General features: G+C 42.3%; 1 protein-coding gene across 10 annotated transcripts in view; it reads right to left on the reverse strand.

The window, feature by feature from the left end:
• The window catches only part of LOC118392326 (non-muscle caldesmon-like), a 59314-nt gene extending 49515 nt beyond the window's left edge, over nt 1-9799 (reverse strand). For 2 of the 10 annotated variants that reach the window (XR_004827342.2, XR_004827343.2), the window contains exon 1: nt 9431-9789. The gene's annotated coding sequence lies outside the window, so the exon portion shown is untranslated. Of the gene's footprint in view, nt 1-9430 lie in introns of all 10 variants that reach the window. The other 8 variants (XM_035784229.2, XM_035784227.2, XM_035784222.2 and 5 more) reach the window with 7 other exon arrangements.
• Between the last annotated feature and the right edge of the window lie 987 nt (nt 9800-10786).

Below are 10786 nucleotides of genomic sequence, written 5' to 3' on the forward strand. Positions count from 1 at the left end.
TTCTCTTGTCCAGTCTTGGAAGCCTCATGGTTAGTTCTCGTGAGTGCACAATTTCAGACTATAAAGTATTTTTTACGTGCCTACTAACGCTACGTCACTGATACAACTCTAGGTAAGAAGACTACTCCTCTCTTCAACATGAGGTGACATTTACTGCCAAACAAAGGATCAAATTCAGCTTTATAGGTTAATGCATGTTATTTAAACCGTCTAATTCCTAAATCTATTAGAATAACACATCTCAGACAACCATGAAATTGTAAATAATGAAGTAGTCGGTTCAGGAGAGTGCTCAGGTTCGCTTTATAGGGGTTCGTTCAGTTTTAGCTAATGGCAAAACTGGAAATGAGATTACTCTGTAAACTTAAGTATAATGGGAACAAATCTGACCCTCCCGGTTTATTTTCTGCTAGTAATCTGCTCAGAAGGAAAACCATCTCCTTTTCACAAGAATACCCATCCACCTGAGCCCCCACACACACACACACACACACACACACACACACACACACACACACACACACACACACACACACACACACACACACACACACACACACACACACACACAACCTTATTCACTTCCCTCTGTTTATGTATTGAACCTGAGTGACTGGTATTTAATTTCGGATGGGCTCAAACCCTGGGCCAGGCAGGGGTGGTGTACTATTACTGGTCATTAACTTTAACCTGAACTAATGGCTGCTTATTATCCAAGGTGGTCCCCCAGATGTCTGTCATAGTAAACGGCTGGCACAAAGTTTCAGAGCCCAGACCAGTCAGACATCCTCTCCTCTGTCCTAGAGAATCTGCCAACCCGGGGCAGACATAGACACAGGCCTCCCCCTAACAAGCCATCATTGTTCTACTTTTTCCTGGTGTTTTGTTACTCAGCTGCTGGGTTCATTAAAGCAGGGCTTAATGAGGCCTGCCAGCTTGTCACCCCCCAACACCCCTCGCTCTTCTAACCCTCAGCCCTAGTACCTAACCCTATCCATCCCAAATCTCCAACACCATCAACCACACCCCCTTCTACCCTCCTCATCCAAACCCTCTACCCTACTCAACTACCTCACACCCATCCACCAAACCAACCCTTTAATCAACTCCCATCTCACCCAAAGTCATACACCCTTCCCTCTTCCATCCCCTCCACCACACTCCTCTCTCGAAACCTCCACCCCACCCAATCGCATGTGTTCAATCTATTCAACCCATCTCACTCAGACAGAGTTAGCCTTGTCTTGTCTTAGCTAGCTAGCAGAATGCTCCTCCTCATGAAGACCTGTCTGCATTTATCTGACGAGAGGAGAGCCATTGGGGCGGCAGGGTAGCCTAGTGGTTAGAGTGGTGGACTAGCAACCGGAAGGTTGCAAGTTCAAACCCCCGAGCTGACAAGGTACAAATCTGTCGATCTGCCCCTGAACAGGCAGTTAACCCACTGTTCCTAGGCCGTCATTGAAAATAAGAATTTGTTCTTAACTGACTTGCCTAGTTAAATAAAGGTTAAAAATGTTTAAATAATTAGCGCTAACAGGCCTGTAATTAAGAAGCGCTCACGCTCCATTAATGAGTGTGCTCACTTCACTTAGTCTAACCGTGCATTGCGTAAATAAGCAGCAGGGCCTAGCAGATTTGCTCCATTGTCTTTGGGTAGCCTAGCATCACACTTGTTAGCGAGTTGCTTGTTAAGAGCTGTTGTTTTGTTGACATAGTGTCCTCATCATGGCATGTGTGGAATTGACTGACTGCCACTGCTTTTTGTATTTCAATTTGTTAGCCGGTTTTCTCGGTCTGTCAGTCTATTGATGCTACAGATTGGGTCTTGTTCCATTAAATAATTAGGCCTACTCATCAATGTATCTTTAACTCAAGATGGCCGGCCTGTTAGGTAGAAGGGTTTATTTTCAATAGTAATAAAACTACTTCACTATACTTGAATCAATGAATCAGCTATCTTCCTACAAGTGTACGCAGGAGAGTTGAAACCCAGCATGAATCTGAATCTGTCCCTTCTTAGCAGAGTTTTGGCTAGCACCTTAGCACCAGAACCATTGCCCTAGACCTGGGCTGTTTAACAATAACATGACTGATGGTTTCTCCCAATCACCTTGAGCAGGTCTCTTATGAGGTAAGACATTCTCGTTTGCCAGCCTCTCTGCCTGCAGAGGAGCTCTGATTAAACCCCTTTCAAAAGGCAGTGGTTACGTCCCAAGTGGCACCCCATTTCCTCTATAGTGCGCTACTTTTGACCAGAGCCCTATGGGGCCCTGGTCCAAAGTAGTGTACTATTAAGGGAATAGGGTACCATTTAGGACTGAGGCAGTCCACCTGCCAGCTCCATGTTACCCAACAGTGAAGTGAATTTATGAATTACCCGATACTGAAATGATTCCAAACTAACAAATTCAAGCTGGGCTCGGGTCTCGCACAGTACTGTATGTGGATGAGGGGGATACTTACATTCCCCTTTCGCTGAAGTGGGGGAGAAGTATTTGGCATTATTAGATGCCAGGAGAAAGAGAGAGAGAGAGAGAAACACAACACACAGTAATGCACGCACACACACACACACACAATAACTGCTATATTGGGGATGGATCCTCCATGTCAGCCATTTGATGATTTGATCTCCAGCTTTAATCAGATTTCATTGCCTTCCTCTGTATGGAAGCAATGACATGTGGAGTGGAAAAGAAATGGAAGATCTGCTCGCTGCGCCGCTCCTCTCGTTGCTTGTAATACATTCCTGAGCAACCCTCAGAGGCTTATATGTCAATGCCGGAATATGCTTCTGATTACAAGGGAGAGAGTACACTCAATAAATGCACTCTTAAACAATTACTACTGCTCCTAATACCAGCCAGAACACAGACCCCAGACCGGGCTGGCTAATTCAGGTGGATAACATTACTGGAGACAATTTGAAGGTCTGCACCTTTAAAACATAACATTTGGCTCCAACAAGAAGAAAAATGGCAGCCGTCATCGCTTCGGATTGCTGCTGTGCTGTGCAAGGGAGCGTTGTCCCTGATCCAGACAGGTCGGAAGGATCCAACTCAGGCGAACTGTATTGATACCGTAGTTTCAAAGTCACGACTTTTGAACTGAAGCAGCACAATGAACATAATGAAGCGACAAGGTTTGTTACATCAGTTCGTTTCAAAGGGTAAAGTACATCCTGACTTAGAGGATCTGCCAATAAAGTGTTACTCAAAGTACAGTAGTGTTACAACTAGCGCAGCACATCAGCACCCTGTGCCATACCAGTCAGAGCCGAGACGTGTGTGACACACAGATGAGTAACATCCTCATCTCTCGTGTGCACTCACTGTACGGAGAGTCATCAATAAAGTGCAGAATCCTGTCTCCAGAACCCTACGCCTGCATAACTCGAGGTTTCACAGACACACAAATCATCCATTGATGTCAATCGGAGAACTCGATGCAAATCCCTCCAGTTTCTCAACTTAAGAAAAAGTACCACTTTGCGTGTCTGAGCCGGAGGTAAATCCAATTGCTGTATATGAATGGTAAAAATCCCCGTATTACTTAAGAGCCTGATTCCTCCATCTGCTCTGTCCCATGAGAGCCAGCATTCACCATGAAACCACCACACTCCCCTTTGCTCGCACCACCTCCACCATCCCTACAGTTCCACACACGCACGTACAAACTAATTATTATTAAGTAGCTGGTTCCAACACATAAAATTATGCGTTTGCTAAAATGTTAATTCAACTACAAATTATTTTTTGGGCTGTGGAACTAGGTTACACACACACACACACACACTGCTGTTAACATACAACATTTCTGACACACATTGATGATGATCATGTTCATTTATACAGTAATTAATATTCAAAATTTCCTCACCTGGGATTTGAACTCACAACTACTCAGTTCACAGCGTTCTAATCTTCCAGCTACGCCACCATGTCTGTGTCAATAACTGATTTCACCTGTATTGCTACACATTGGACTTAAAAGTAAACCTAAGATCTGTTAAAAGTACACTCAAGAAAAACTATTTCATTTATCATAGTGATTAAGGAATAACATTAAAACAAAGTAATATGGCCCAACAACAACCTTACAGAAAAACCAAACATTGCTTAAATGAGTCAGTCAAATCAATAATGAGAGAATAGTCAGATTAACTGATAATTAACACAGACATGGTGGCATAGTAGGAAGCTCGTACTGCCATGAACCAAGAGATTGTGAGTTCACATTTTTTATTTAACTAGGCAAGTCAGTCAAATTCTTATTTACAATGACGGCCTACCCCGTGCCAAACCTTAACCAGTGAGGTCATGTGTTTGGAGATGGAGAGAGAATCTATGAATAACGGCACGGGTATGAGGGGACAGATGTGTGTGTGCCTGTGTCCCAGGTGAGGACATGTTGAATACTAATTACTGTATAAATGAACGTGCATAACGCAATCATGTGTCAATCTGGTTGAAAGAGTATATGAGACAAATTGAGCAAAGACTTCATTTTAAGTTCAACATTTTCTAATGTTGAGCCAACTAAAAATGTTAAGTTCAGGGAACACTGACTGAAAAGTTGAGTAAACAAAAGGAAAATGCTGTGGAACCAGTTATTTAATAATTAGTTGAAACAACTAGATTTGAGGGTGTTTTTTTTAAGTGCACACACACACACACACACACACCTGTTCCCTCATACCTGTGTCGCTATTCATAGACTCTCTCTCCATCTCCAAACACATGACCTCACTGGTCCTCCACTCAATAGCATCTTTCACACACACTGTTGGGATTTACCTCACTATATTACCTATAGGACCTTTAATTCCCACAGGAACCTACAATATGGGACTTTTTTTAAAAAGGTGATGAAAGCCTTGATCAGTTATGTTTGTTTAGTTTTGGTGGCTGGGGAGAGAGAGGAGGAGGGAGGAGAGGGAGAGAAATGGAATGTTAGCAGGCTGTAAAGGGGGGGGGGGGGGGCGTGAAGAAACTTAGAGCCGGTGGACTTGTCGAAGCACTAGGCATGTCTGTGGTCCCTATGGGAAGACGAAAACACAGAGCAAATCAGCTCGCAGAGACATTTCCTGTGCTTGTTTTATCAGATGAGGAAAGAAGCCCAGGGGCAAAAGGCCTGCTCAACAATGTAACACACTTTCAGCCCCGTCGCCGTTTTGGGAGCTGAACATAACACATCTTTAGAGGATGACATAAGTAGTAGTGTATGAGAATCGGGGTAGTGGACTGAACTCACGCTCCCACGATAACCCCCAGCCTTGAGGTTTATACCTTGGGGTGAACAATTTACTTTTACCTTATAAGACCTGGGTTGAGTAAGCCAAGGGATCCTGTACCATCGCCCATCTTCTAAAAAGAGAGTTTGTTGTGTTGTGAGTTGGATGTGAAAATATCCTTATACAGCTGGTGGAGTTCTGGAGGCCTCGCTGCCTGCCAACTGGCATTCGATGGGTAAATGTGCCAATTATCAACAGTCTGCCATGCTACCAATTAGGGAATCTGGCCTTGAATGATAGCACTTCAAAGTCGAAGAAATGTGGGAGAGGTTTGATCTAAAAGGCCTTCTAATCTGAGCCACGGCAAAAAGACCGAGTGTCAGCGTTCTTCTTCGTCACCAGGGAGAAATCCAGACTCTTCGTTCTCCAGAAGAGTTCTACTACTGCCAGACTCTCCATACCAAGGACTGAGGAGACATACGAGCCTGGTTTGGCACGGGTTCTAAAGCAATGCAGAACCTTTCCATTGCAACCTGGCTGGGTAATGAAGAACAACAAACAGAATATAAAGTTGAATTACAGAGAGGATTTCATGCCATGAGAGGAAAGATTAAAAAGGAGAGAGGAATTTTTGATTTATATATTACTAACAAAACATCTGTAAGCCACTTATTGCATATTTGCTGGGTCCTAAATAAACTAAATCTAGAGTTTCAGTTTCAGCTGGCCGCTCTTACTTCACAAATTAGGAATGCCGCATTTGACCCATTTATTTTAATCGTCACCAGTTAAGAGTTAAGCAGATTCCTTTTTGTTCCCCTCAAATTTTCCAAATGTGCTCCAACTTTACCATATTATCCAACTTACTGTGTGGTTCTGGATAGGGTGCATTCAAATTACATGCTATCAAAGCTGAAAATGAATAACAGTGACTATGCTGTGGCCAGAGTCCAGGGCAGAATCACTTGAGGTTTAGTTCCATGTCAATCATCCTCCACTTCAAATGAACTGAACGCTCCACGAGAACAGTTGTCGAGAGGACACAAATTTGAGCTTTGTACTCCAATTCGATTTCTCCCTTGGAGACATTGACGATGCCGACTCTTTCGATAAAAAAATGAAGAAGAGACATCTTTGTCGTGTAACTGACAGCATATAAAGATGGCTCCTCGATCCCACAAATATATCTTGAGGCGGAAAATCTGCATAAAATCAACCCAAGTGGCAATAAACTGATCTAGGCAAAGCATGCTTGACATACTTAAAGTTGTCCATAATAAGACAAAGCAGAAAATAGGCTCTGGCGAACTCTAAGAAGCCTGTGTATGATTGGATTTACATGTCAACGTGTAATCATTTTGAACTCCTTGCAGAACATTTGACAAACATAAATGGAATATATTACAATGGTAATAGCAAAAACGAACAAACGAATAGTTTGTGTTACACAATTTCCGATGCGAGTTCTCTTTTTCATACTTCAGTTTAGTTGGCAGCCTCTCTCAGTGGCGGTAATAGTAACTGTAGGCTTGCAGGCTGCAGCAGAGATATTAAGAACTTCTGGAACTGAATACTGCAGTGGATTAAAGCTCTGCCTCGCATCACAGAGGCACTGCAGAACTCTGGGTCTGCATTTACACAGGCAGCCCAATTCTGATCTTTTTTCCTCTAATTGGTCTTTTGGCCAATCAGATCAGCTCTGAAAAATATCTGATACGAAAAGATTTGATGTGATTGGTCAAAATTGTGCTGCCTTTGTAAACAGAGAGACACACAGGGGGGAAAAAACGGAGATATTTCTCATGAATCCTAAGAGGACGCCACCTTTAAAAGACATTATGATTCAACTAGCCTTCTCTCAAGTACTAACTGTGTCTAACAAATAGCTTTTTCTCATAACCACAGTGTCTCCAGGCACTCCTTGAAAGAGAGAGGGCCTGGATTCACATCGTCCTCAATAACTTCATCAGCTTCTCAACCCTGAAGACAGTGGTATTGATTCCAGAGTAGAATGTGTGTTTTCACACCTGCAGGGTCCTTGAACACAAGTAGCTCAGGTCAGTCAGAGAGCAATGAAAAGTTATCTAGTACAGTTAAGGGGATCTACTATATTGTTTGTGAATCTAAAGGCTGCATTTAAGCCCTGCCCTTGGCCACAATCTATCGCACACTCCAGGGTGAAGCCTCAAGTCTATGTCCAAGTCCCATCCCAAAGTTCCAACCTTTGGCCAACTAGGCCTAAACCTCCTTCTCTGGTCCTTGAGGGTGTATTCTCCTCCCTTCACCACTGGTCTGAAGCCATCTTTACATCTTTTTGAGTAATGATTAAGGTTATGGAAGAACTGATCCTGAAACAGTCTGTAAATGAAGGGCAGAGAGAGCAGAGTAACGACAGCCTGTACTACACAGGGCAAACCAGGCTCCGGAAACCCAGGGCAGTGTTCCCTACATCCTGCCCGGGCCCTAGCCCATGCCAAACCCTTGTTATCACTGTGCAGAATTACCTTCAGACCCCCCTTCCCTCTCTCTCTCTCCGCACAGCACAGCGCATTACCCAGGCACTTTATATGCTAAAGAAAAGAGTCAGAAAGAGACGAAAAAACTAAGCCTGGCTGTTATGCATTCCAAAGGCTATTCCAATCGTCTGTCAGCAGGTTCAATCTGTTCCTTATAAGGCATTCCCCTCATATTTTCCAAACACCGCAGTGTTATCAGATACAGCTTCATGGACAATTACTGTGCTGTCTAGCTTGGAGAATTCTACAGCCCCATAGCCCCCGAACCCCCCTTTTCTACCGTTCACTCACTTCACAGCAACTGCTTTGTAATCAACCTGAGATCAAACGGAAGGCTGAGATAAACTACGTTTAAAAAAATAAAGAAAAAGAGGTGGTTGGCCCAAGTGATGGTGGTATTGCACAGGACATGATTCCTTCAAACTATTTGGATGGATTCATGTGGAGTTACTGCATCTCACTGCAATGGTTTACTGTACCACAATGCGGTCAGATGAGAGAGAGAGAGAGAGACACGGTTCTTGGAATACCACACACTGTTTGGACAGTGTTGAATCAGTGAGTGGCCTTCTACAGCCAGTTATAACATCAGCGTTTCCTGCTGCTTTGATAAACTTAGATATCAAGTTGATTACTCAGATTAATCATGGTTTAACTGGGCTCAACTGGTGCTGTGTAGCATCAGCTAGATCTACACAGGGATAAGGATTCTAGTCAACCCAGTGCAGATGGTTAAGCCTACCGCTGATGAGGGCCAAGGCTGTCATTTAGACCCCCAGTGGAGAGGACCTGACCTGATGGATCCTTTGCGTTCATGACATCCCTTGGCTCAGGCAATTGAAGACAGCTAGTATTCGTCTACAAGAGACAGTAAAATCCCACACCACAGCGCAAAGGCCATAGTTTGCTGAGACTGTCCAGTGCTGGCAAAGGCTCCCCACAAATATTTTGGGATATATTTTGGGTAGACAGAAAATGAAAGGAAAGTGCTTTTAAGTGGAAAATTCTTTATTTTGTGTAAAGGAGGATGTTGTTTTGTTTGTTTCTCATTGAGGTATTATTCAGTTAAAACTAATGCATTCATAATGTAATTATTTATATAGGTGTAATTCATCCTAACGTTAGCCCACTGGCAAATACCAATCAAAAGCATAATTAAATCATCACATGCCACATTACCTGAAATTGTCAATTCATATGCAGCCTATGTATTGTCTATTATAATGGAGAGAGATCTGGCTCCCATCCCTCTCCATGAGTTTGGAGACTGCCTCCTCATATTTGTCTGATAAGAATCTATGGCATGGGGCGGGTAGGGACTGAGGGGACATTCCAGAATTCACATCCAGATCGGTGATAGGTTTTGTAAAGTGATTTGCCATATAATGAAACATTATACTCGATAACAACCACATTTCATTGCCATGCACAAATAATCTACATGAACTCTTTAATTCTTTATAGTTTAAATGTAGTTTTTGAAAAAGTTATTAGGAATCTGCTGGTGTGCAGTTTGCTGTAAAAATCTATAATTTTAAAATGACATAATAAATTGCAGCATTGCGTAGCCCCAAAAGAGCATTGCACAAGTTGTAAACATAAGCACTACGTTCGTGCGCGCTACACAAATTTCACCAAGTTGGATAAACAACACAAACCATTTCTGAGGCGCAAAACTTACCTATTGAGTTCACAAAGTAAACTATTGTTGAGTCACCTGGGTAGCAAACAACCACGAAGCAGGCCAGTCAATGTAAAGAGATAGAATCTGCCTTCGGATCGGTCTGCTCCACAGTATTCAATAATAGGCTACTACAAAGCGTAAGCCCCTCCCTTCAAAACATAATCGCACACATCTCTCATAATGTTTACCGCTGGAGAGCCCTATGCATTGTCCGTAGTCTGGTCCAAGAACTACCAAGCCTATGTATTTAAAAATTCATTCTGGACAAACTTGTCAGTGAAAAAAAAAACACGATGTCAAAAGTCAAAAATTTCGTTAAAAAAAATGAAGGAATAAATGCCGACATTGAAAGTAATACCACAAAAAAATCGAAGCAGCCAAAACTGACTTGCAGAATGTCCTTTTTTGGTTATCCTTCAAGGGGCCTCCGAAAGAAAATCCTCTGTCAGGAAAGATCATATGAAATGTTAATCTTGGCGAAAAAGGGGCCGTTTGCTCTAACAAACACTTAGAGACGAGCATAAAAACTATTTAGAAAGGACTCAAAATATCCCCCATTCTTTTGATACATGTTGGGATTAACCAGGTACATTCGTGTATTGCAGGGCACCTTTAAAGTTCTTTAGACACCGTTTTTACTCATTCAGTTATGTAATAGCCTACATTTTTGTGTGATGAATTTGGTTGAGATGTCATTCTTAGCATTCTGGTCCATTGTGACCTTTTTTTGTCAACAAATTTTTAGCAAAATGAAGTTGAAAACGTATTTTCCAGATGTTGACATTAGGTGCAATTTAGGTGCTTGAATTAAAGAAGAAAATAAGCATTTTCCGTACATTGAAATCAGGTGCATTTTAGGTGATAAATGAAAGGTGAAAATACATATTTTCTGGACATTGAAAATACTTTATATCCAGATGTTCTCAGGGTAAGCACAATAATAATTTTCCAAGCCTTATTATAGGAGAGAGGTGCCAACTGAAGATTGCAACATAATGTACATAACATAATGTTCATTATTGTCACGTTCTGACCTTTATTTCCTTTGTTTTGTCTATATTTAGTATGGTCGGGGCGTGAGTTGGGTGGGCAGTCTATGTTTGTTTTTCTATGTTTTGGGGTATTTCTATGTTTCGGCCTAGTATGGTTCTCAATCAGAGGCAGGTGTCATTAGTTGTCTCTGATTGAGAATCATACTTAGGTAGCCTGGGTTTCACTGTGTATTTGTGGGTGATTGTTGCTGTCTCTGTGTTTGCACCAGATAGGACTGTTTAGGTTTTCGCACATGTATTGTTTTGTAGTGTACATTTACGTATTAAAGGAATCATGGACACTTACCATGCCGCATATTGG

Source organism: Oncorhynchus keta, chromosome 13, assembly GCF_023373465.1.
Source record: "Oncorhynchus keta strain PuntledgeMale-10-30-2019 chromosome 13, Oket_V2, whole genome shotgun sequence".
In the NCBI taxonomy this organism is placed as follows: Eukaryota; Metazoa; Chordata; class Actinopteri; order Salmoniformes; family Salmonidae; genus Oncorhynchus; species Oncorhynchus keta.